This window comes from Cydia fagiglandana, chromosome 13, assembly GCF_963556715.1.
Source record: "Cydia fagiglandana chromosome 13, ilCydFagi1.1, whole genome shotgun sequence".
In the NCBI taxonomy this organism is placed as follows: Eukaryota; Metazoa; Arthropoda; class Insecta; order Lepidoptera; family Tortricidae; genus Cydia; species Cydia fagiglandana.
In genome coordinates this window covers 10,881,982-10,908,289 of record NC_085944.1, presented here as the reverse complement: position 1 = coordinate 10,908,289, position 26,308 = coordinate 10,881,982, and the positions used below count along the sequence as shown (strand labels likewise).

Below are 26,308 nucleotides of genomic sequence, written 5' to 3'. Positions count from 1 at the left end.
ACTAAAAATTTAAATCTTTAAAAAAAATCTCTTTTCTATTTTGGAACACCATAATGTAGTTCCATTTTGCGAGGTTTTACTGTTACTGGCGTTTATCGCCAGTAGTCACTTCGCTGGGCAAATTAAAAGAGGTGGCCAATTGCGGTAATAGTGACCGAGGGAATATTGGATTATGTTATCCCATTATAGCAATATTGGGGTACCTAAGTATAATAGCTTATTTGGTTTTGAGTTTCAGAGGTAGAGTTAGACCAAGATAAATCTGCAACGATTTTGATAGCACACGTGGTGCAAGTGTTATTTTGAATGGCAAAGTTCTATGAAATTATGACGTATAAATAATAAATAACACTTGCACTGCGTGGGCTATCAAAATCGTTGTCGACTTTTCTTGGTCTAACTCTATTTTTCTTACAGCAACTATCTATTTTATTCTTTAGAAGTTACAAAAACTATTTTGTCTCGTATACCGGGTGTGGCCTATAACATGAGCAAATAATTAAAACATAGATTTTACTCCTCAAACGGTGACACTTTTGTTCAACAACTTTAAAAAATTATGAAGTATTTAGACTCCCTATTTTTCATACAAAATAAATATTATCTTCAATGGACGCCATCGCCACGCCATATCATTGTGATTGACGTTGCTTGTCACGCCTTAAACAGAACAAAATTCGCAATACATTGCGTCTTAGAATAAACTTTAATGTGTATTAAAAATCAAACCACAAGTTATTTTTAAAAGTTGCTGAACAAATTCGTCAGTATGAGGAGTACAGCCTACACTTTAATTTTTTGCTCGTATTACAGGCCACACCCGGTATTATTGTAGTTTACCACATGACCCTTTATCGTAAATGTGATTTTAAAGCAAAAAGCGTGAACAAAATAACTTAAGCGTATGACATTTGAAAGGGGCCGTCAACTTCACACACTTTCGGCCACAATACATGCAGTGCTGCGATCCTATTAGGACAAGCGACTTATCTAAGTATTACATTGGCCTATATCCGCAGCTTATGCGTTAATGTAAATACCCAACACTAAGAATATCCCAAAGCAAAATGTAAGCAATACGTGCCTACATCAAAAGAGCTACGCACATAACAAATGCGAGTAAAATAATGTGATTTCCACCGAAGAACGTTATTGACGCTTTATGAATATTCAAACTGGGTAAACGCTGGTACATGAAAGGTCTTAACTTAATAGCGAAAGTACGGCACTTATGACGTTTTATACAATTACGATAATATACAGGCTGGTAAATAGGATTAATTTGTGTCAGCTTCCCGGCGAGCTGCAGCCACTTAGACTGAAATAATAGGTAAGATCACGGCAAATTAATTCAGATTTTCGGCTTGTTGGTAACGTCCCGATGTGGACAATAAAGTGCTTTATAACGTAAATATCTCCTTGCTTTCTGAGAGGGATATAATGCCTAAAAGAGGCCTCTGTCCATTAATTAGAGTGTGACTTAATAATAAGGATAGTTTTGACGAATTTTATACTTTCACGAAACATATTTTATAATATTTAGGGCCCCTACAATTCTATGGCCGACGTCGACGCAACTGCGCAGCGACGTCATTTTCCATAGCGCTGGATCGACGCCGACAGACGCCGACGCTCGAAAGACGCCAGATGTGGGGGGGCCCTTATATCACAACTCACTTGTATTTTTGAGTGGGCGCTGCACGCAGTGCAGCCGCCGCGAGCACTCGAGCCTGAAGAAGGACCCCCGACGGGCCCGAAACAGCGGCAATAGCGACTAAAAATACAAGTGAGTGTAACCGTTGTGATATAATTCGCATTTTTTTTTAAATCTAATATGCCGTTTACCTATTGTTCATGCTCCTGTAGCTACCGGTAGGTATGTTACGAGAAATGTTGCCGCAAAGCATGTCAGGACACGATCCATGGCTCACGTATCATATATCACTCCGAGGAGTCAAATGGCTCGCCTGTTTGCAAATATATATAATGATTCAAGGTCGCATGGTTTGACACACTGTCACATGATCGCCGGAGTTAGGGCTAAAGGTAAACATAAAAAAAGCTAAAGCCAATTTAGGTTTTTACGTCTAAAATGTAAATAAAAAAAGGGAAAACGCTTCTTGACCTCACTGACGCAGCTTGGTACTAAGTAATTTTGCCACGATCTCAGTTGTGCAGGACGGTTTTACTAGCCCTTAACCTTTTTATAGCGATATAGCGAAACGATCCCGAAATAAAACAAAGTAAGATCTTGCTGGAATAAATTCGTAACCTTATTAAAACTCAGTTGCCAGTTTAATTTTCTGAGTCTGAGTAGGTACCTATTGAGTCTTTTGTACTTCACTGGTAATAAAATTGTATCTTTTTCTCCGAATAGGTAGGTACTTAAGAACCGATTTGATTTCGCTGTATTTCCATTGTCAAAAACCATTTGAGTTTTAACCACGTCTCTGTTTCAATTTAATACGCTCATCAAATATCACCAATATGAGAAAACGCGCAATAAAAATGAAAAGAGAAAAACATTTTTTCAATATCTTTTATCAGGTATTAAATATTACGTCAGCAAGCGAGGGCTGTCAACGGCGAAATTCATTTTTAGATTTTTCTGTGGAATAAGGACGGAAATGAGAATTGTCATCAAGTTCCAGAGATGTCATCTCGCAAGAGCTCTGGAAGTGTCCACATTCGTTCATTATTTACCTGGTGCTAAGGTATTGTCTTTCGCAAGCCTTTGTCACTCTGATTATGATATAGCTTTTTTTTATTTATGATACTTTGAACTATTTTTTTAGTAACAGATATGTACCTACAGGGGTAACAAAATATAACACAAATTAAAACTAACACTAAACTAAACCCATCCTAACCTATAGCGCCTAAATTATACTTATAAGGGGGCAAAGTTGTTGTCTAACCACTCGTGCTAATATTGCTACACGAGCAAGCGCAAGATTCCAAATTTGAACCGCGATCGTAGCGACTGATTTGAAAAGTGAAATAAAAAATGTGTTTTAATTACTGAACAAAGATATTGTTATTGAATAAGAAAACGTGGAATCGTGTCAGACCAAAGAATTTAATAAATTATGCTTGTAGAATTTTATAAATGACCGAAATAGGAATTATCAAATTAATGCAAAACAACAGCCAAAGAACAAGGGAAGCCAGTAAACATCGAAAACAACAGAAACAATAAAATTATAAAAATTACAAGTTACAATGGAAATTAAACTTTTTTATGTATTTTCCCCAAGTATACCATAAAGTTTTGCGAACTTGTAAAAGGAAACAATCGGAATCCGTACAAATGCGACTTCATAAAAAGGCCGCAACTCCATTCTCTGTACTGTAATCATCTCCCATTCCCAATTTCTCGAACTTTTTTCATCTTTGTTCACATCTGTTTGAGCGCTTTGCTGTCTTTCGATTTTCTTGACGCTTTAAGTTGTGGATAACTTAAAGTTGTGGCAGCGTCATTACTTTGTACAAAGTACTTTTAAAAGGTTTTTAATGGAAAAGTACTATTTGTGTTTACTACACTCGTGTTAAAATTAAAATTAGATACATCACTACATAATATTTCATACTAAGTAGGTATTATAAAAAAGGGTCTCATATTTTATAATTAAAAAATCATATTATGGCAATACGAACTTGTGTAATATTTTCTACCAATATCTACATTTTTATATATGTATAGGCCACTATAGGTACCTATAGTGGACTATACATAAATAAATAAATAATTTTTATAATTCATACACAAATTAACGTAGTCCCACCGTAGCTCAATAAGGCTTGTTTTGTGGGTACTAGACGACGATAAATATAATTATATAGTTAGACATATATGTCATAATATACATTAAAAACATCCTTAACTCAGAAACAATAAACACACAAATATATGCCTTACCAAGATTCTAACCCGGGACCTCCTGCTTCATAGCCAGTCACTACCGACTACGCTAGGTCGCCGTTATAAAAAATGTAATTCACTCAAACAAATAATAAAGAACACAAACTCAATTCTATTTGTACTGCGTATTAGCTTTTAAAAGTTAAACGCTAGTTACAATTATTTACACCATATAACGTACGTTTGCCGTGATTAAAATTTAAAAAAGCATTTAATTCCGTTCCCGATGGTTTAAATGTCCAATACTCTAATACCGTTACAGTTTAACGTATTCCCATCCCCAAATAGTACCGGTGATTGGTTGGACGGGACTGCAAGTGTTCAGCGACGTGAGAGGACTACAGAATCCTTAAAACGGTACAGGTCGATCCACGTTGCATGGCTTGAAAAAAATAAGTTTCTCTGGGCGCTCGCGCTTTTGAAGTAAAGGGCTTGGAATGTTTGATTAAAGTACTTGAGGATTTTGATTGTAATAACAGCGTATGAATTTGACTTGGATTTGTTATGGATATGATCAGTCAGTGTCAAAAGTAATTAGTTTTACGCAGAATACGCTTCCTCGTCCTCGTAAAAGTAAAATATCTTCATCGAAAATGTACCTACATACAAGACAACTAGCGCTTAAACATTTGTTATATTGATAATTTTCTTAAAAGAGTATAGGTTCACATGTATTTCTCTTATACATTTTGTTACGCGTGAACAGAAGTAAAACACACTATCACAATATTATTAATGCTTTATACAATACCTATCTGACATGTGGCAACTTGGCAGTTCAAGTAAAAGGATCTGATCTGATCCGATTATCTGCAGAACTCGGTACCAATTTAGATCTCAATTCTTATTGAATATTGCTCATATTTTTCACCTTTATGCCTTTTGGGAATACCATTTACTATTATTATTGTATGTACCTAAAAACAAAATGTATCTAATACTGATGATGAATACAAGTCTCGTTCCACCCTTTCAATTCACATCCTCCATTTTCAAAAGCCGTAGTTTCAGCGGCGGATTGATTTATTAGACGTTTCGACGTATTCTGTTAAAAGGGTAGCTAGTCTTGCTTCATTTTACACCAATGACTTGGCTTAATGGACCAATATTGTACGAGCATTTTTAAAACGATTTTCCTTTAGCCTTGAAGAAGTGTTTCGAAACTGCAAAAGTTATTAGTGAAACATAATAGGATAAAATAAATAAAAATGTAGGTACGGCTGTGTTAAAAAATCTATTTTACTTTTTAGGTACTTACGTTAACCCTAGCGATCCACTACCGGTACTGAGCGCTTCGCTGTCATTGTCAATTTCCACAGTAAAATGAACAGTAGCGCAGCTGTCGTTGGAAATGGACTGTCACCTTTATTGTCCCTCGTATTGAATCACCTCTAAATGGATCGTGACCAGACTTGAATACATGTTAGCTTATCTTTCAATAATGACTAAGTAAGACCAACATTTAATAATACATAATACCTACGATATCGATGAGAAATAATAGCTTCTAATAAATCTATAAACCTAAATGCTATACAATGATTATTAGACGCGTTGCAAATGTGCCTAAAATATTAGCTTTGTCAATACACTACTCAGAACGGTTCGCGCGTAACCATGTTAATACATTATTTAACCTCATATTTAATGCATGTCTGTATAATGATTAGTCCTTTTCGTAGTGTCTTTGTATCCACGACTGGACGGAGATTTCTTCGAAGATCAAGCTTAGCCTCGATTATGTGATGTGATGTAGGTATAATGTGATGAGTGCAATATAGAACTTGTATAATAATGATAAATGTTAAGATAGTCTTCCTTTTGTAGTTGTAAGCCAATATTCACCCACTGGGTAAGAATATGTACATGTAAAATGCTACACCCTAGTAGGGTCCATGTTTGTACTTATTAGACATTTAACACCTATGTAAAATACCATGGATGCATTGAATAAATTATGATTATGATTATGATTATGATTATTATGGTGTATGCGGTGTACATTAAATGAATGTTTCCATTTAGGTATTTCCAAGAACGATAAAAATTTGACTCTCCAGTAAACGGTATTATACCTATAATATATTATACGGTAGGGAACAGTATTATCACCTCAACTTCATATTGAAAGAGTTCCAATACGGAATGGTGTTGTATGTTACGAGTGACAAAATGCTCTTTTTAAATTCAAGTTTCTGACCTCGAATGCCATTTTGGATTATTTACAGTTTTCCCTACTAAAGGGTTATGTTACAGCAAAATATACAAAATATTAAGTAAGCTTAAATTCTGTCAAAGATTCCAATTTTGGTCTCTAAAGACCTTATAGGTCTAGAGATACAGCTGCTCAAAGCTGCTCGATTTTTTCAAACAAATCATTAACACGTGTAGCACTAATTACGATAAATATTTCCCAAGCTCCCGATATTACTTAGAAATCTACTTGTACACAAACAAAATACTTGTAAATGATTTATTGAACGCTGTGCCATTGTACTGGTCCCTCGCGCGAACTAAATTTCAATGACAGTAAGAAAGATTTATTATGCTTAGCTTGTTTCACTGTTCACTGTTCACAAGAAACACTGGGCAAGTTGCACTGCAGTCTGGCTAACCCATAGCTCAGTAGTGGTATTTAAGAGCGTTTAATCTGTCTAGATGCCAGTGCAAACAGTTTACGAATTGTGAAGTTGTGGACTGAATAATAACTGCAATTTATGACGAATATTTTGTGATAATTAGTTTAAGTATTTCAAAGTTAACAACACTCGTGTGTAGTGACGTTATCATTGAATTCTTCACAAGGTGCTATGTTAACATCAACAAATGTGACGTCCCACGGGTAAAGGTACCTTATGGTGGTTGGCGTTTACGCTATTATTAGCGCCGCTCCAATATTATTGCGGCGCTATGCGACGTAAGCGCCAGCCTCTAAATATAAAGTACCTTTTGCCGTGGAACGTCACAAATATACTGCCGGTACGATTTTATGGGGAAATATGATTATAATTATTTAATCTGCCACGCTATGCAAGATATTTAAACGTGCTAAAAAGGCAAGCTCGACGAAAATTAATTTTAAATTGAAAATACCTAGAAACAAAACAATTTAAGTGCTTTTTAAGAGTAGAAGAAAATAAGTTTAAAAAGTTCACTAATTTTGTACCAAATTATGAAATTTACCTACTAATTAGCCTGTGACATATTCTGGTTAGCCATCAGACCGCCGTTATATGACATTTTCTGTGCATTTAATATGCACAAAGTTGCATAGGATGACACAGAGACCTCGCTAAAGAAAAGGCCGCTTGCGGAAGGAAAATTAGCAACCCTGCCTTATATTTGAAACGAATAGACCGTCAAAATGATTTTTTTAGTGTAAATTTAATTTATTTTATTCGTGTAATTGTCTGCCTTTTTTCAGTTTTTAATACGACGATTCAATTAGGAAACTATTACATTTGTAGCATTTCATAATCCTTGGTTATGAAACAACTCTCGAAATATATAGTTTTGCTTGTTTAGACACCTAATTAAGAACTTTTAAATGTAATAATTTTATTAATGTTTCAATAGGACTAATAACGAAAATGTGCATTTTAATCACAAATAAATAAACATTATGGGATAATCTTACACGATTCGATTTCACCCCACGGTAAGCTCAACAATGCTCGCGTTGTCGGTAGGTATTAGACGACGATATATTATAATTATACAATAGATAAATACCTATGCATAAATATTTCAATACATAGAAAATAACTAAATTATCAGGATTTAAACCCGAAACTCCGTACCCTCATTCCTAGGCAAGGACACTTCCAACGAGGCTAGCAGGCCGTTAAACCATTTATAAATATTTATAATTATTAATTCCGAAGCTCATTCGACTAAATGTAATATTTTCAATAAAGAGCATACATATTTTTTAATATAGAGCGAACACTCTGCAGTATAAAATTAACGTGATAACAGTTATTTGCTCATATCAATTTTCCCGCTCTCGATCCAGCAGTTAACTTATGAAAGGATCATTATTAGTTATGAAAGGATACAGTCTGCAATAATGGGGAGTAGATATTTTCCAGTGCGCTTCCTTTTACGATAATTGCTTAAAGTCGTAGCGGATTTCAGTATTGGTTTTTAGATTGCGCCTTTGCGACAAGTTTGATAGTTACTATCATAATATTCATAATCGTATCAAGCTTGATTAAAAAGAAAAAATTAAATAAACGAGACGTCCCACGGGTAAAGGTACCTTATGGCGGTTGCCGCTTACGCTATTAATAACGCCGCTCCAATATTATTGCGGCACTATGCGACGTAAGCGCCAGCCGCCATCAGGTACCTTTTGCTGTGGAACTTCACAAATAAATATACTACATCTAACGTACATCTAAAACACAAAAAAAATTATATGCAATTATTACAATTCGACAAGTAAGTGAGTAGGCAAATAATATTTTCCCGGATTCAGTTTGTATTTGAGTAGGTATATAATCCTAAACTTTATGTGAAAAGGAACGTTTTCAAAGGTAGAATGCGATAGAACGACGTCGTTTAGCGAGAAAGAAAACGCGATTAAATTAAATTTCCTGCACTAGGAAGTTTCAAAGGGTCCGATCGCCGCAATATCTTAAGCTGGCTAAGGTCCGGTGTTTCCTCTTCAGCTTTTCGCAGAGCTCACTTCAACGGATAATTTGAAGAGAATTCAAAGAAAAATAATTTTTGATTCTATAGCCTTTAGAGCGGGTTTGAAAACACAGCTCGTTTTAGCTCTTAGAGCTCGGTTGAAATATTTTAATGCAAAGGTCTTTGCCAGTGGGCAATCGTGTTCTGCTAGATGATAGTTCGATTAAAATACTTATAATTCAGTTTGCGAATTAGAAAGAAGTAAAATAAGAATAAAAAATGGGTGATCGGAATCAAATGGCGAGTGATGGGTGGTGAATGGTGAGTGTGGAGAACACTTTAAGTTCTCGCGTTTTGTGTACACATAATAATTAATGTTAAGATGGTTAAGTTTGAAGAAAGGTAAAATAATAATAATAGGTATAAGTGTGACTGGCCCTATGCCTAAAATACAGTATTAAAGCTCATATCTCAATATAAAACTTACATTTTCAGCAGTTAAAGGAAACTTTCCAGGTAGTTCCTAAGTACTCCAGTACTTTTCTCATGATTTTATTGAATATTCTAGGCAATGGAAGCTTAAATTACTTGGTTTCACGGTCTAGTCTTTATCACATGTATCCACTATTAAATTAATTACTAAACAACTTCATAGAAAGACAAAATAACAGCAAGAATCTATTTGAGAAAATAAACAACATATTTTTTTGTTGACATAAGGATGACATTGACATTATTGACAGTTGTGTGCGAGGAGCCATCTAGGTATCATTTTAAACTGTAAAATTCAAAAAGCGTGAGGTAGATAAAAGATTACAATAATTAAATAATTATTTTCTTTTATATGTTTATAAGAAAATAAACATTATTATGGAGGAAAATACGAAATACTTCAGTATGAACGTAATATTTGGAATCATAAAGGGAAAAATCTTAACTCAAACATACTTTGGTTGTGCATGCGCGTACGTAAATACGATTTAAAACTACCCTCACCAGCATTTTATTATTAGAATATGGATCTTAACATGTAGGACATAAGGTTTAAGTAAGAAAATCATAGATGGCACCGATTAAGGTCATCATGGTTAATCAAGAGTGAACCTTAAAGTATGAGACATAGGAACTACGTGCGAAAACATGTCAAGAGTCGGCATTAAACGGTTTTAAGCTTTAAGTAAAGTATGTAAGACTTATATTTCGGTAAGGTAAGTGGGCATATTAAGGGACGGTGGTTTGTCTTCACTGAAGACAGGGTGAATGACCGAGAACAATGGGTTGTCTTCACTGACGACATTTTTGTCCTTGCCAAGGTCATTTTTGTCGTCACTGACGACATTTTTGTCTTCGGTGAAGACAGGGTGAATGACCTTGGACAATGGGTTGTCTTCACTGACGACATTTTTGTCTTCGCTGAAGACACTTTTGTCGTCACTGACGACAAGAATAATAGTATAAAAGGATTGAAGAGGGGCGATGCGAATTAGTCTTTCACTAGCGTCCGGACCGACAACTGACTTTGGTTTTTGCATAGTACGCGGAAATTATTGGTGAGGAGTGGGAAAGCTCTGTCCATTTTTCTAAGTGCTTAGCTTTATCGAGATTAAGACGCAAGTCCCAAATCTCATAGAGTAGAACTTGGAATTGTGTCTTTGTTTTGGCATGGCGGAAATATGTGTTTCTGTTATGTTTGAACTTAGATATCATTGGATAGAGTGTGTCCACTTTGCTAATAGTTTTCTATAGGAGTTTTCAATAGAAATGTAGTTGTTTGGAAAGTGTTTATTTGACTTATATCTGAGAACTCCTAATTTTTATTATTTCATATGATTCAAAACCAAATCAGTGCCTAGACATACAGTTTAGTCTAGCCTTTCATCTGCTATCCTAACGGTGACAAACAGCGGATGGAAGGAGGTCTATTTTGTTCCAAGATGAGGGTTGTCTTGGGGTCTGCTTTTTATCAACATAGCAGACTTAAAACGTCTCCCTCCCTAGCTTTTCGATGTCCAACTGTAGATGAATAGCAAGGACGTCACGTGTGCGTCATCCGGGGTAACCTGGGCTTGCTTGAAATCTAGTATTCGAAGGCTTTGTATTTTAAATATATTTACTTATACCAATTATATACACAATAGGGACCTGTCCTACCCGAGTTGCCTCCCGGTCTTTGTACCAAATGCCCCGGGGGGGGGGGGGGGGGGGGGCAATAATACGAGTTGTTAGGTTGCAATCTTGGAGTCACTCGCCGAATGCTTAGCTTATATCTAATAGGGACACACTTGCGTATATTCCAAAGTACCAGGGTCAATGGTAAGTACGAACTGTGCTTTGGTTATACTAGAGTAGGGACTGAGGATAGGATTAATAGGGTAGAATCGCACACTATTACTAGGGAATTAGGGTTTCTTTAGAGATTTAGGGTCTAAGATTGAAACGGCTGATATTTTTCCATTTATAACTTTCGAATATGGTTTCTTCATTATGCGGAGTTAACTGTTACTGCTAATGAACTTATAATTTAACTGGGTAAAAGGGTATTTTTCTATCTTATTCTAATTTTTCTATTAAAATTCTGGTCGTCTGGAGTAGAGATGAAGTACTGAGTAATATAATCAGATTTTTAAGGTATTTATAAAACAAATTCTAAAATATCAAATTGAGTTGTTAGGAAATGCAGTCTATTTTGAGATGGAATATCAAAGAATAGCTGTTTTAGGGGACCTTTGGCAGACAAGAGTAAACCAGAGGATACTTTGAGTGAAATAATACTCATTTTGATATTCATAGTTCGTTTTCAGTTTCATAATAAATTTAGTACTTCGTTTATACTACTAAGAGACCAGAATTGCAGCTTATATTTTAGTTTGGGGAATGGAAATGGGATTAATATCCCTTAGCTTTTGAATGTAAAAAAGATTAATTTTGATGACTGATGAATATTTGGCACTTCTCTTCATAGTCATCTAGATATGCATAAGTTCCGAAGTGTTGGTAAAAACCCGTCTGGCTAACAAGTTAGGGTAGGTGTTCCGACTAACCTTGTTGACTGGACTAAGAGCCCCCAATCCTGCATCGGGCATATGAGTAGCATTTTCGCAAGAAGCTGGTAGTTAATTATAATCTTGAAAAGTTAGGGTGTAATTGGGCTTATCCCAGGAATGCTACTTATATGTTATCCCGGAGGCTTAATAGGCGTGGCAGGTTTTTACCAACAAAATTTTTAAACTCATTATATCAAGAATATATATCCTTCTTAACATTTTATATACTGCATTATCATACCATTTTAATATTTTTAGCAATAAGTACCTCTTATATTTTACCTTAGAACACGTTGAATATGCTGCGACAATAACTTAATAAAATATTCCTGAAAATGTTCTTAATGACATAATAAAAAAATATTCTCAGTAATAAAATCTTTATTTTATGAACTAGGTAATAATAAAATAAAACAGAGTCCAAAATAAGCATTACTCATTAAAGGATCTAGGTTTCCGCGGTCCACTTCGAGGGGTCCTAACTGTTAACTAGACGATTACGAGGCCAAATATTACGAGTAGTTTATTAAGGGGATATTTATTTATTTAGATATATAAGGGGGAGGGTACATAAGGTAAGGTAAGGTTTAATCGCGTTAGACTCAAATGGCGAGTATTTATAAATGTGATATGACTTATGTAATTTCCTTAAATAAATATTTGTTGATTTGAAATTTTTTGTAGGTAATAAAAAAAACGGTAGGTAGGCTTTGATACATTTTTAAATTATCTTTGAAATATAAAGCAATAAATGATCTTTCTAAAATTCAAATATAAATCGACATCTCAGTTATGAATTGACCCTTATAATATGAAACTTTGAAGCTAAGTCTATCAGGTCAACTCAAAAGTAGTAGCTTCATTTTATAAGTATAAGGATTATTTCATGACTGTCAACTGCCGACTATACGTCACGACTAAGAACGTCATTCAAAATATCGGGGTCTTTTTCAACCCATGGCCGTTTAATATGTTTGCTACTGCATTTCTCGATTCAAGATCATCTTATACTTTATTTTCCGTTAGGTACTGCTCGATCTTTCGATCAGGTTGAGTGCTATCTTGCTTCGCTAAACTTAAAAGCAGTATCTACCATTAAACTTGGACTTAGACTCATCCTTTTAAGTCCCCATCGCCACATATCGCATAGGCTAAAGCAACGTTCTACCGCTAATGCCCGGCCAGAATTGTGAATAGCCCAGGAGCAATGAAATGCAGTTTTATTGGACTCTCGAGAAACGAGAATTGTTGAAATTGAATACGGGGCGCCTAAAATGAAACTTTTCGAAATCGGCATTTGATTCGGTTAACATCATGGTTTTAGGGTTCCGTATTCAAAGGGTAAAACGGGACCCTATTACTAAGACTCCGCTGTCCGTCCGTCCGTCTGTCAGTTGAAATTTTAACAAATACTAAAAAGTACGGAACCCTCGGTGGGCGAGTCCTACTCGCACTTGTCCTGTTTTATTTTTATTCATTTATGTTTGCTTTATATTTATTAATATTGTTTTCATCACACTTGCTCGGAAAAGATGTATTTACACGTAGGGCTTGCGGGCGGGAAATTGAAATTTTCGCCCTAGGGCGGAAAAAATCTTTTCCGAGCAAGTGTGATGAAAAACACTTATTTACACGTAGGGCTTGCGGGCGGGAAATTGAAATTTTCGCCCTAGGGCGGAAAAGTGTTTTATACAGAAGTTTGTTTTTATTAATTCTCCTTTTTCCTTACAAGTGTGATGAAAAACATTGTGTGTGCCACGGGCGGTAAAGAAATTCCGAACTCGTGAACATTTTAAGCCCTCGCTTCGCGTCGGGCTTAAAATTGACACTCGTTCGTAATTTCTTATTTCCCGCCCTTAATACACAATGTACTATTTCATCACATATCATCCTTCTGATCGTCTTGCCGATTTCACCCTCTCTCTGTGTGTCAGCGCGACTCGGGAAATGAATTAGAGATTCACTAGATATGAAATAGTAAAGATATGTGACGTCCCACGGCTAAAGGTACCTTATGGCGGCTGGCGCTAACGCTATTATTAACGCCGCTCCAATATTATTGCGGCGCTATGCAACTTAAGCGCGTTTACCAGTATTATTTCATATCTAGTGAATCTCTAATTAATTTCCCGAATCGCGCCGTGTGTGTGTGTCTTTGTACCTAGGTACTGTTGCTAAATTATAACGATCCCGTACACTCGTACACGTAATAATGTAGAAAACAAACTCGTAGCTGTATTGTTTGTTATTTAACTGAGTAAAACAGAGTTTGCAATTAAAGTTAGCTAGCGAGAATACAGCACATAATTGGAGAGTTGTTTTAGGTATACGTATTCTACTATCAAAAGTCTAACAAATCAAAGCCGTGAATGTCGGATGAAGATGCAATACTATATTTTTTCCTGACTATCGTTAAAATAAAACGATAGGTTCCGATTAGTTCATACTATATTACGTGTTTGTATATTATTTACTTTGTGACACCGTAGCACCAAAACTGCTATCAAAATCCGATTGATGAATAAATTATCAATCGACTCAAGAGCTCGCGTAATATAAATAACATGTTTACTTAACCTCACACGCCACCTTAAAAAAGTTATCTAATGTTACCGGTGTGGATGCTCCTTAGGGCCCCCCCACATCTGGCGTCTTTCGAGCGTCGGCGTCTACAATTCTATGGCCGACGCCGACGCAACGTCGACGCAGCGTCGACGCAACTGCGCAGCGACGTTATTTTCCATAGCGCTGGACCGACGCCGACGGACGCCGACGCTCGAAAGACGCCAGATGTGGGGGGGCCCTTAATACCGACTGACTTAGACCGTAACAACATGTGAGCGAGCGTGATTCACTGATCTTAATTTTGAATTTGGTTTATGACTTTAATACTTTCTGTTGTTAAATCCTATTCCTTTTTTTGCACGCGATTCGTAAGGTGTAAGGCCTAAAACTTAAGCTCCTAAAGGAGTTCAAAAGGTATATATAGCCTTGTATTCCTTGTACCGGCACTGCATTGTGAAAAGTTTTATTCCAAATTTCAGATACTAAACTTGTGAAAACTTTTCAATGAAGATGTCGCAATTAATTTTCGATAAAATTAAGCTCGTTAACGTCGAAAATTACAGTCTTTGAACGGACTCTAATTGAAACGGAGAAAGTTTTTTCATTAAGGCGCAGAAACGTGTGTTTTTGTTTGGGGTATAAATAAAGTTTTACTTTAACTATGTTTACCATCACTTGTTAATTGTTCACGGAAGATTATTGACTTAAAGCAAAAGTTGTGTTATTAAATTTAAGTTTTGTTGACGACAAAACGGCGAGTATGACTTGTAATTTCCAACTTGAGATAGTAGACTAATAATTATGGAATACCTAATAATAAGTTTTTGGCAAATTTTCCATTTTTGGTACAAGCTTTTATCGTTGACTGTACTTTTCTTACGACAGACAACTAATACTCATCGAGACAATTCTAAAAACCCCTAACATAATTAGGTTACGTAGTTTCATCACAGAGTTCCTATGGCCACCTCCTGTCTCCATCATCAGATCAGCTCGATGGTATCATAATATTGCATTGTCATCCGATTTATACATGCATGCAAAATTTCAGCTCAATCGGAAACAGGGAAGTGGATCAAATTTAATTTGCAAGATTTGATTACACAGAGACAGACAACGGTCAGGTGAAACTAAATAAAAGCTTGTAAAAAGGTGCCCATTAGCCAACCTGCCCATTGTTAACGCTCCGTAGTGAGCGAAACGCACTGTCACTGTCGCACTAATATGGAACAGTGATAGAACACAAAGCGTCTCGTTCTTGTAGCACAAGCGATTGTCACCTTGGCTAGGCACCCAGACCGCTTGTTGTTTCTCTACCCCGTTATGGTAACATTCCATTTCTAACCGCAGCTGCATTACTGTCAATTTTACTATGTTAATTGACAATAACAGCGACGCGTTCAGTACCGGTAGTGCAGCTGTGGTTAGAAATGGAATGTTACCATTATGAGGAAGCAACCCGGGTGGGTCAGCACTGGAGCACCTCCGATTAATTAAGTCGATGAGTATTTTTCCGGTAGGGAGAAATATGGGCAAAAAAATAGGTCTTAGAAATTAGAACATATAAACGTGGTGAATGAGACAAAAAAAAACCGGGCAAGTGCGAGTCGGACTCGCGCACGAAGGGTTCCGTACCATAATGCAAAAAAAAAAAACAAAAAAAAGCAAAAAAAACGGTCAACCATCCAAGTACCGACCACTCCCGACGTTGCTTAACTTTGGTCAAAAATCACGTTTGTTGTATGGGAGCCCCATTTAAATCTTTATTTTATTCTGTTTTTAGTATTTGTTGTTATAGCGGCAACAGAAATACATCATCTGTGAAAATTTCAACTGTCTAGCTACCACGGTTCGTGAGATACAGCCTGGTGACAGACGGACGGACGGACGGACGGACGGACAGCGAAGTCTTAGTAATAGGGTCCCGTTTTACCCTTTGGGTACGGAACCCTAAAAAGATAGAAAAGGTATAAGAACATACCCGAAGTAAACAGCGGTTGTCTAAATAATGCTACTGATTCGTAGTGACTTTCTGCCCGATTCGAAGTTTAAGATACGTCAATTAATATATCTAGAAACGATATGGATTAGATGTCTCAGTGTCAAAAGTGACGTTTGTGTTTAAGAAACGTCACTTTTGACACCGACTTAACTAATCCATATCGTTTCTAGATCTATTCATTCACGTATATTAAAGTTCCTACTATTAGTGACACTATCCAGGTGATACGAGTATATTGAGTTATCGCGTAAGTTAAATAAACTATTTGTTAGGTCTCAATACAAGTGTCTATATGCAAGAGGAGATACGTACAGTGCAACTATAGTGCATTCAAAGCAATGCAATATTTCAAATAACTACGGATTTGACATCTTTATCCGATTTACCCTGTGATCCGATTCATTCTATGATCCGATTTACCTCTGTCTACCCAAATATGGCAGAACGTTAAAATGCAGATAATGTCGTATTTATGGGACCTAATCAATTGCACTATTTAAATACACGTTTTAAGCGCTGCTACCGCCGCTAAAGTTAACGTGATACAGCGCGATTCGGGAAATGAATTAGAGACTCACTAGATATGAAGTAGTAAAGATATGTGACGTTCCACTGAAAAAGGTACCTTATGGCGACTGGCGCCGCGATTCGGGAAATGAATTAGAGATTCACTAGATATGAAATAGTAAAGATATGTGACGTTCCACGACAAAAGGTACCTTATGGCGGCTGGCGCTTACGTCGCATAGCGCCGCAATAATATTGGAGCGACGTTAATAATCGTAACCGCCAACCGCCATAAGGTACCTTTATGCGTGGGACGTCATATATCTTTACTATATCGTATCTAGTTAATATCCAATTCACTTTCCGAATCGCGCCGTATATCATTAAATTGTTTCAGACAGGTTATCACAAGTTTGGTCTATTATTGGAAAATAGGAAGGAAACGTACTAAGTCCGAGTGCTATTAGCGCCCTGCTGATATTGTATAAGCCAGCAATATTGTTGATGGAGCCTGGATAATCCCACGCCTTACTATACACCAATCAACGAAGAACTTAACCTTAGTAATAATACTTCTATCAGGAAAAATCTGTCGGGTAGTCTAATTGAATGAGATTCCTTGAAAGTAATATTGTCTATATTGTAAATAAAAATATTTCTTTATTTTTACATCAGGGCACACGAAAATTAAGGCTGCGTCGTCCGATAATCTGCAAGTAGATACACGTATCGTATTAATTGATGGAATACCGAAAGTTCTAGGGTAAACAAAATCCCTTAAATTCAAGTCATCGTTAGGGATTACAAGTTTAAATCGCTTCTATGTGTATGGGCATGAATAAACTTGTGCTTTGGAGTCGCGTGTGTGTGAGTAAATCACCCTTAGTGTGTACATCATTTACGAATCCAAAAATGCTACTTTCCCGCTTGCTCTCGCGAGTTGTTGTAATAAGTGTATGTGTGTGAGTGAGTCGGGGCGTACAGACGAGCTCGCGAGCTCGATGCGGCTGTGTGCGCGGACGGTCCGGGCCGTTGTAGCCCCCGCCAGTAGCGAGCCGCCCGTAGCGGCACCGAGACGCGCTACGCCGTAGACGATCGCACATTGTGTTCCGCCTACGCAGCTACGCTATCGGACAATAGCGCCGGCGACGATTCGTGCCGTTTTGTTATTTTTTGTTAGATGTGAATAAAAGGGACGCTTTGTGAATGTCACTCATAAAAAGCGTAGACGGTACGCTAAAAGATGACGTCCTTTGTTCACGGAACAGACAGTTTTGTACAGACTTAATTTTTGAACATTGATGTATTAATGATACAAATGACTGGGACGGCTCTGAGCGGGATGTACTGTTAGAGCCGCGGTGTGTTTAATGAACGAATATCTGGCATGTTGTAATCCATGTGACGTTTGCTTGTGTCAGTGGCCGTAATTAATAACAGACGATTGAATTGCGAGTGCCAACATGGAATTTCTGTTTGCGCTAATCCAGTTTCGACTGTGAGGTAACTAATTTATTACTGCTTGCTTTAATACATTAATTTGTTGTAATTGCTTTCTGTTGAAGTACGTATGTTTCTAATTACAGGTTACAAATAGGTCCCTTTAATGTACATCAAGGGTAGAAAATCAATCTACATGAATGAATAAGTAGTATTTTACATTTGTTAGATTTGATCAACGAAATAAATAATGTATGTAACAGGAAATTCTAACCTATTTTGGTAGCTTTTTGATTGTTCCCAAAGTTTTTCAAAACTTTACTTAACTAGGTACCTAAAATAAATCTACCTACAGCACTTTTAAAATAATAGGTAGTTAATTTAATTATAGATATAGACACACATATATATACTCGTATGTATATCGGTGTCCAATCAGGAGGTTGGAGATTCAAACCCCGGTTAGTACCAGTAGTAGTAGTACCTAGTAGTAGTAATGAATTTCTTGGGGATTACAGTTATTAGATATATGAACTTAGCAGTTGCTTTTTGGTGAAAGAAAATATCACAAGTAAATGCTCGACTAAAATTGACGTTTTTGCTTGAAGAAACGTCATATTTGACACTGACATATATAATCCATATCGTTTCTAGATCTATTAATTGTAGTATCTCAAAGTTCGAATCGGGCCGTTAGATCCTTACTACGTAGATCCTTATAGGAAATCAAGGCTTTCGTAAGGATTATGACTCAAGCCGCAATATACAATGTGACGCAAGAGTTTAGTATAATACATACATGCGAATACGATGATGATGATGACGGTGATGATGAATAATGATAAAATAATGATGACGGTAATAAACCCGGAGTACGGATAATCAAATACTTTCAAACTCAAGGCCCTTTTAGAGTGACATTCCATTTCCAACTGCAGCTGCAATACTGTTCATTTTACTATGGACACGCGTCGCTGTCATTGTCAATTTCCATAGAAAATGAACAGTATTGCTGCTGCAGTTGGAAATGGAATGTCACTTTTACTGTGTGAAAAACAGCTCCCTATTTTGACAACTTGTACCATGGTCTTGTTTCTAAAGGATGACTCACACTAGACCGAGGCGGGCCCGAGCCGAAGGCATCTGACATGTCATTTTCTATGACGGCTGCTCGGTGATCTCGTTGTGCTTTACCGGAAGCTCCGGCCCGGCCCCTGCCCGGTCTAGCGTGAATCATCCTTATGGTGGCACTTGCTGTAAAAGTACCTACTAATGGCTTATCAATATATATATATATTGGTAAGTTGTTTTTGGTAAAAGTAATAAATACTATTTGTATGAAAATCACTTAACAAGATTAAACCTAGAAAATATATTTTGCGTGTAGCGGCGACCAATTTACATCACGTTTGCGCGTTTGAACGCGTATGAAAACTTTTTCACAATTGCACATTTTGTTGAAGTATTTTATTGTTTTTTTAAAGTGAGTATGTCGTAAAACTATGTGACTCAAGCGGGATTTGAACCCGCAACTTTGGCGTCACCGGAGCAAGATAATTTTAATTAATGAGCTTCGGGTATCCTGCTATCTATAGATATAGCTATAGCATTTAATCACTTAATATTTTCACATTAACGAGAAACTTTAATACCAGATTTCTGCTATAAAAAAACGAAGTTTTTAAATAACTTATTTCTAACTACTAATGAGATTTCAAAAATCACGTTTAAAGTTATGTTAATTTTACTATAAACTCTGCATTCTGTTTACATCAATCTAAAGGTGACAGTCCATTTCCAACGACAGCTGCATTACTGTTCATTTTACTATGGAAATTGACAATGACAGCGACGAGTTCAGTACCGGTAGTGCAGCTGCGGTTAGAAATGGAATGTTACCATAATGGAAACCTAATACTAAGTTACTCTGATTATCAGATGCGTCTTACTTTTGCTTACAGGGGGTCGATGCTCGTTTAACAATTACTTATTCATATTATTAGGCATCTTATACGCATCAATAAGTGCGAACGAGATGCCTACTTACATCACTTTGATGTATTTCGTGCTCACCAAACAGCGTAAGCAAACTACAAGTTCGTATAAAAAAGTGTGAAATCTTAAATACTCGTGAATCGAATTTGATCTCCTACTTTTTCATTAATGAATCCAGATGCCAATATAATTCTAATCTATATAATGAATCAAATAATTTCTAACTTAGTTACACTAAATTAATAAAAATAAAACCTAAACTACAATAAAAAATCGCCCCTCGGCAGGGTACCGTAGACGCACATTTCAAATAATTATGTCACGGCCAATTGAAGATGTTGTGCATACTTTGGGTTACTTTTGTACCGAGACTGACTGAAATAGCAAGACTCGTGCGCGTATTATAGTTATGGAAATAAAAGTCTTTACTGACTCCCAAATGCATGATGACAGAATACTGATGGGCCAAAATAGCCAGGGCTATAACCGCGAAAATCGCAGTTCGCAAATTGCGGGCATTTTTCTCTGTCACTCTAATTACGCCTTCATTGGAGTGAAAGAGAAAGATCCCCGCAATTTGCGAATTTCGGTTTTGGCGGTAGCTCCTCAGTAGCTGGCAACCCCAGGGTAGTCGAGGCAGAGGCAGACCGAGAAAAAGATGGCGGGACGACTTGGATGCATTCCAGTGGCGGGATCTTGCTCAGCACAGGGAGGATTGGAAAGGAAGAGGGGAGGCCTTTGCCCAGCAGTGGCACACATAGGCTAATAAAAAAAGACTCCAAAAAGCATTTCTCTATTAATCTGTCTAAAAAATCCGCCTATAAATAAAACTGCCACGTATTCCATTGTACCATCCATTCGTCGAAGTAAATTCAATACTGTTTATCTTGCCTTGTTTGACTAGGGCAGATTTAAATGTGACTGTCTGACCTTTAGCCCTTTAAGGGCCCGATTCGGATTTTGAAATAGACATCTACTAGATATCTTTTAGACAACACCAAGATACGATAACGATATGTTTAAGATCTAACCTGTCAAATTTGACATTTGTGCGATTCTGGAGATACTCTTGAACGATTTCCACAGGATATGACTTAGAGATCCAATTCATATCTAATAGATATCTTACTCTATCTAACGTAAAAGTGACATTGGTTGCCCGAATTGAGCTGCAAAAGAGAACTAGTTCATATCTAAACTATAACGTATCTAGAATGGATCTAGTAAGTGTCGTATCTTGTGAATATCTTGAAGTTCGAATACGGCAGTATGTCCTTTACGGGTCTAAGATTGGTTCTTGAATGATGTGAAGATGAGGGAACGAATTCAAATAAAGCTTAAGCTTTATTTTTGTAGCAAAAGCTTTTAATGAAATTTACAATGAAAATAGCTACAGTCTAGCTAAGAAATTGGGAAACCAGCAAAATTATAACGATTTTCACTCGAAAACATAAAAGAATCCATTTTGCTTTTTAGATGACCCCTAGATGTGGGATTTATGTTGGCAATAAGTACCTATAAGATACCTACCTAAAACATGTTTTTTTGTGTAGATACATACATGTATATAAGGTGAATATTTAAAAGCTATGTATGTACTTTACAATTGAGTCGCTTAACTTCAAACTCGGGTAAATCTATCTGTCAGATTATGCGATTTTGGTATTAAGAAAACGTAGATATTTGCTGAGAGGGTCCAATGGATTTACCCGAGTTTGAAGTTAAGCGACACAATTATTACCCTATACTATCTATTTTATACCGTAGTCTATGGACGTTCGTACGTCATAAGGTTTCGTAACCACTTCCCCGATTCTTTGAAAACTTTTAAGTACTTCTTTTAAGAAGAACCCTATAGATTCTTAGGACTGCGTGCAGAGTGTGGAATGAGTTACCTTCTGAAGAATTCCTTTGCGCTACGACATGAGGGTCTTTAAGAAGCGGGTATTCAGGGATTTCAAGGGTCGGATACGCTTAAGTAGCTTCTCCGATGTTGCTTATGTCCATGGACGACGGTGACCGCTTTCCATCAGGCGGTTCATCCGCTCGTTTGCTGACATAAATAGTAGAAAACATAAAAACTACTACGTTCCATTTTTTACTAAATGAAAAGGCAAATAATGAAGTATAAAATTTTGGACAGTATTTTTAATATTTTAACATAAATGTTTCAATGCTGTTTTATTCTTTATTCTTTAAATAAATACAAGTATAAGTTTACAGCTCTAGATATGCCAAAACACTTATACTCGTAATACATAGTAAGAACTATAGAACTTAAATCTTTTTGGTGAGAAAATGAATTCGCTTTTAATACGGTTACGGCAGAAGTTGTAGTATTGATTTTCAATATTTATTTTCTCGGTTTCAACTTCATGTCAATTGCGTCCTTCTTCGTATTGACAGCAGAAGACGTCTTTACATCTCCACATTCAACAGAGCAGCACAGTTTCGCGTCGCACTGGCATTAAAATCAAACGTGTATCAGTTTTTTCTACAATATGTTCTCCTACAAATTCTCTGCTTAGCCCGAAGGTTAAAGGGGCCCACTGATTAACAGTCCGCCGGACGGTATCGGCCTGTCAGTTGTTCGAACCTGTCAAAATTTTGTTCTAACTGACAGGCCTATACCGTCCGGCGGACTTTTAATCAGTGGGCCCCTTAACTGGTAGAGAATGAGTGCCTCATAGCATTAAGTCCGCCTTTTGTACGATTGTATTTTCTTTTGTTCAATAAAGATATAAGGGCCCGATTCGAACTTTAAGATACGTCACATATTTCGACAAGATACGATATAGATTAGATGTGTCAGTGTCAAAACTGGCGTTTTTGTTTGAAGAAACGTCACTTTTGACACTGACATATCTAATCCATATCGTATCTTGTCGTAATATTTGACGTATCTTAAAGTTAGAATCGGGCAGTTAGGCACTGGTCCCACCGCGAGCTAGTAAGCTATGAGCTATCGGCTATAAACACGAATAAAAGATAAGCACTCCCGTGTAAATAAAAGAGACACGGCGATATTTATAGTTACTCGCCCAGCGGTGAGCTATAAATATCGCCGTGTCTCTTTTATTTACACGGGAGTGCTTATCTTTTGTTCGTGTTTATAGCCGATAGCTCATAGCTTACTAGCTCGCGGTGGGACCAGTGCCTCAGTGCCTAAATAATGAATAGGCCTCGACTACGCCAAACGCTACTACCGTGCATAGCCCGTATCCTTGGAAGGTATATGCGCAATTAGTAACCATATATCGGCAGTAACAAAACTAGTAACGGTGCAAAATTACCTGGCTACGTTCCCATTATGCTGCCAACTTGGGCTGGGTATAGACGTGCAAAGGTAAAGTTTTTCGACGTATGTGGGCGAATATTACGGTTAGTTGGACAAGTATTCCATTATGCTCGAGCATCATTAATTAGAAACTAGTTGTGTTTGATATAATGGTAAATTTAATTACACTGATTTGATTACAATACTTAATTCTATAATTCGATTATAATCTTGATAGTTATATTTTTATGACTAGGAGCTAAACGGTAGGTCTCTGGTCTCCATATATATATATATATATATATATATATATAGGTATAACCGTAAGAACTATAGAACTTAAAACTTTTTGGAGAGAAAATTAATCAGCTTTGTTTTCATTTTCACAATTTTCATGCATTCAAGTACAAGGTATCCTATGCATGTATGATATTAGTACAGCTGAGCTATTCTGCAGGCGTATTATGGATGGTTTTATCCACGTGATAAAATAACTGTTACTTTTTAACACCACGGGATAGAAAGTGACGGATACCGTGCTGATGGCGATCGATTGTGCAACAAACGGTGCCTGAAAAGCTATTAAGTCGGGCTTAACTAGTTTAAATATACACACATTAATGTTGAGAATATGTACAAAAGAGTTAAAACCTAAGTTTATGATATAATGATCATAAAGCTTAATATGTTGAATTACCACAGTAGGATAATAAACCACTAGGCGCTGGTGGCCTAGCGGTAAGAGCGTGCGACTTTCAATCCGGAGGTCGCAGTTTCAAACCCCGTCTCGTAGCGATGAGTTTTTCGAAACTTATGTACGAAATATCATTTGATATTTACCAGTCGCTTTTCGGCGAAGAAAAACATCGTGAGGAAGCCGGACTAATCCTAATAAGGCCTAGTCTCCCCTCTGGGTTGGAAGGTTAGATGGCAGTCGCACTCGTAAAAACTAGTGGCTACGTCAATTCTTGCGATTAGTTGTCAAGCGGACCCCAGGCTCCCATGGGCCGTGGCAAAATACCGGGATAACGCGAGGAAGAAGAGGATAATAAAAAACCGGGCAAGTGCGAGTCGGACTCGCGCACGAAGGGTTCCGTACCATAATGCAAAAAAAAAACAAAAAAAAAGCAAAAAAAAAACGGTCACCCATCGAAGTACTGACCACTCCCGACGTTGCTTAACTTTGGTCAAAAATCACGTTTGTTGTATGGGAGCCCCATTTAAATCTTTATTTTATTCTGTTTTTAGTATTTGTTGTTATAGGGGCAACAGAAATACATCATCTGTGAAAATTTCAACTGTCTAGCTATCACGGTTCGTGAGATACAGCCTGGTGACAGATGGACGGACGGACGGACGGACAGCGAAGTCTTAGTAATAGGGTCCCGTTTTACCCTTTGAGTACGGAACCCTAAAAACTAAAAACTGTACAACAGAATAGATCTGCTGTTCGAATTTGCATTCCAAATAAATACTAATCAATATTTACCATATTAACACACATTTATTTTATTATTACACTCATATGTTGCGAATATATTTTATTTTCATTACCTTTATACATATTTACCGATGTTTCGACACAGGTTTCACTGGTCGTCGTCGCGGCGAACTGATGTCCCAGCAAAATGTCAAAATAGAGATGTGTGCTTACCCGACGAAAAGTGTATGAAAAAGTTTAGGGTAGATATCACATTTTCAAACCACCCACTACACAATGTTAATTATTGTCAACAGTCCATAAAATGTGAGTTAAAACGTGTTCAAAACAAAAAGCTAAAGTTTTAAGTACTTATAACATTTACCATGTCAAAAACGGTGGCGCGTCAGTCATTTTATAAAGGTAAAAGGAAAGCACGAAAGCCCAACGTAGCCTACAACTACAGGCGGACAAAATAAGCCTTTCACACATACTTCCATAAAAACCGAGGATAAACAAAGCGAGTACAAGCTACACGGGCTATGACATTTCCCCCACAATGCCGCGCGTCAAACAATGAGGCCAGTCGATCGCAGTATCGCCGGTTTCGCAAACACCGACACGTATGCGGGGCCTAAATGCTCTTTGTGTTTTGGTTGGATTATCGTTTATTTTAAGAATAATTGCATTTTTACTTAGCGAAATTATTTGATGCTATCGATTTGAATAATGAGCCAAAAACATAGAAAATTTTATTTTAAAATATTTTCATTAAACCTACATAAAATTGCCATGCTTTCACATGCTTTTTCATAACCCTCTTTTGACGTTTCGTAATTATAATTTGTTAATAGTGTTTTTTCTACCTACTACTATTAATTGTTAATAATAGTGAGAAAAACTATTACTGCACTGCGATACTAATGCTACTTTAGGCTGGTGAAACTAAATAAATAGAGTAACGCTGGTGTTATGGCGCTCCGTGCTCATATTAGTCGTAATTACAGTACCGACGTTATTAGTATTAAAGTATATGATATATAAATTGAACTTAAGTACATGTACTTATCTAAAATTAAACTCCAAAACCAGCAGGGTAATTTAAATGCACATTGTGATATATAAATGATGTCATTTTGTTATCATTCGCTCATGCGTCTCGCTACCGCAAATACATTTATGAGCGTAAGACACGTTCGCGCGCGCGTAATAACATTCATTGGATGTCAAAATGTACGTTGGTATTGGCCTCCATACTTGTTAGCAGAAATACAAGCAAGACTGACCGCATCGTCGCAAAATATAGAGTACAACCGATCGATTCACCTGGCACAAAAGTCTGTTGGCTCCACGACTTGGCAAGCTAAGTTATGGCCAACGTTTCGTAAGATTTGTGAGGACACGACGGAAACCTCTTTGAACCTTCTCCTGACACATTGATGTCGTTGACCCTTCTTCCTAGCATGATATTGAAGGTTACAGCGAATATGTTACCTTGTAC

General features: G+C 36.9%; 1 protein-coding gene across 1 annotated transcript in view; it reads left to right on the top strand.

The window, feature by feature from the left end:
• Positions 1 to 17,385: 17,385 nt before the first annotated feature.
• The window catches only part of LOC134670255 (uncharacterized), a 70,492-nt gene continuing 61,569 nt past the window's right edge, over positions 17,386 to 26,308 (top strand). The window contains exon 1 of the mRNA XM_063527994.1: positions 17,386 to 18,178. The gene's annotated coding sequence lies outside the window, so the exon portion shown is untranslated. The remainder of the gene's footprint in view (positions 18,179 to 26,308) is intronic.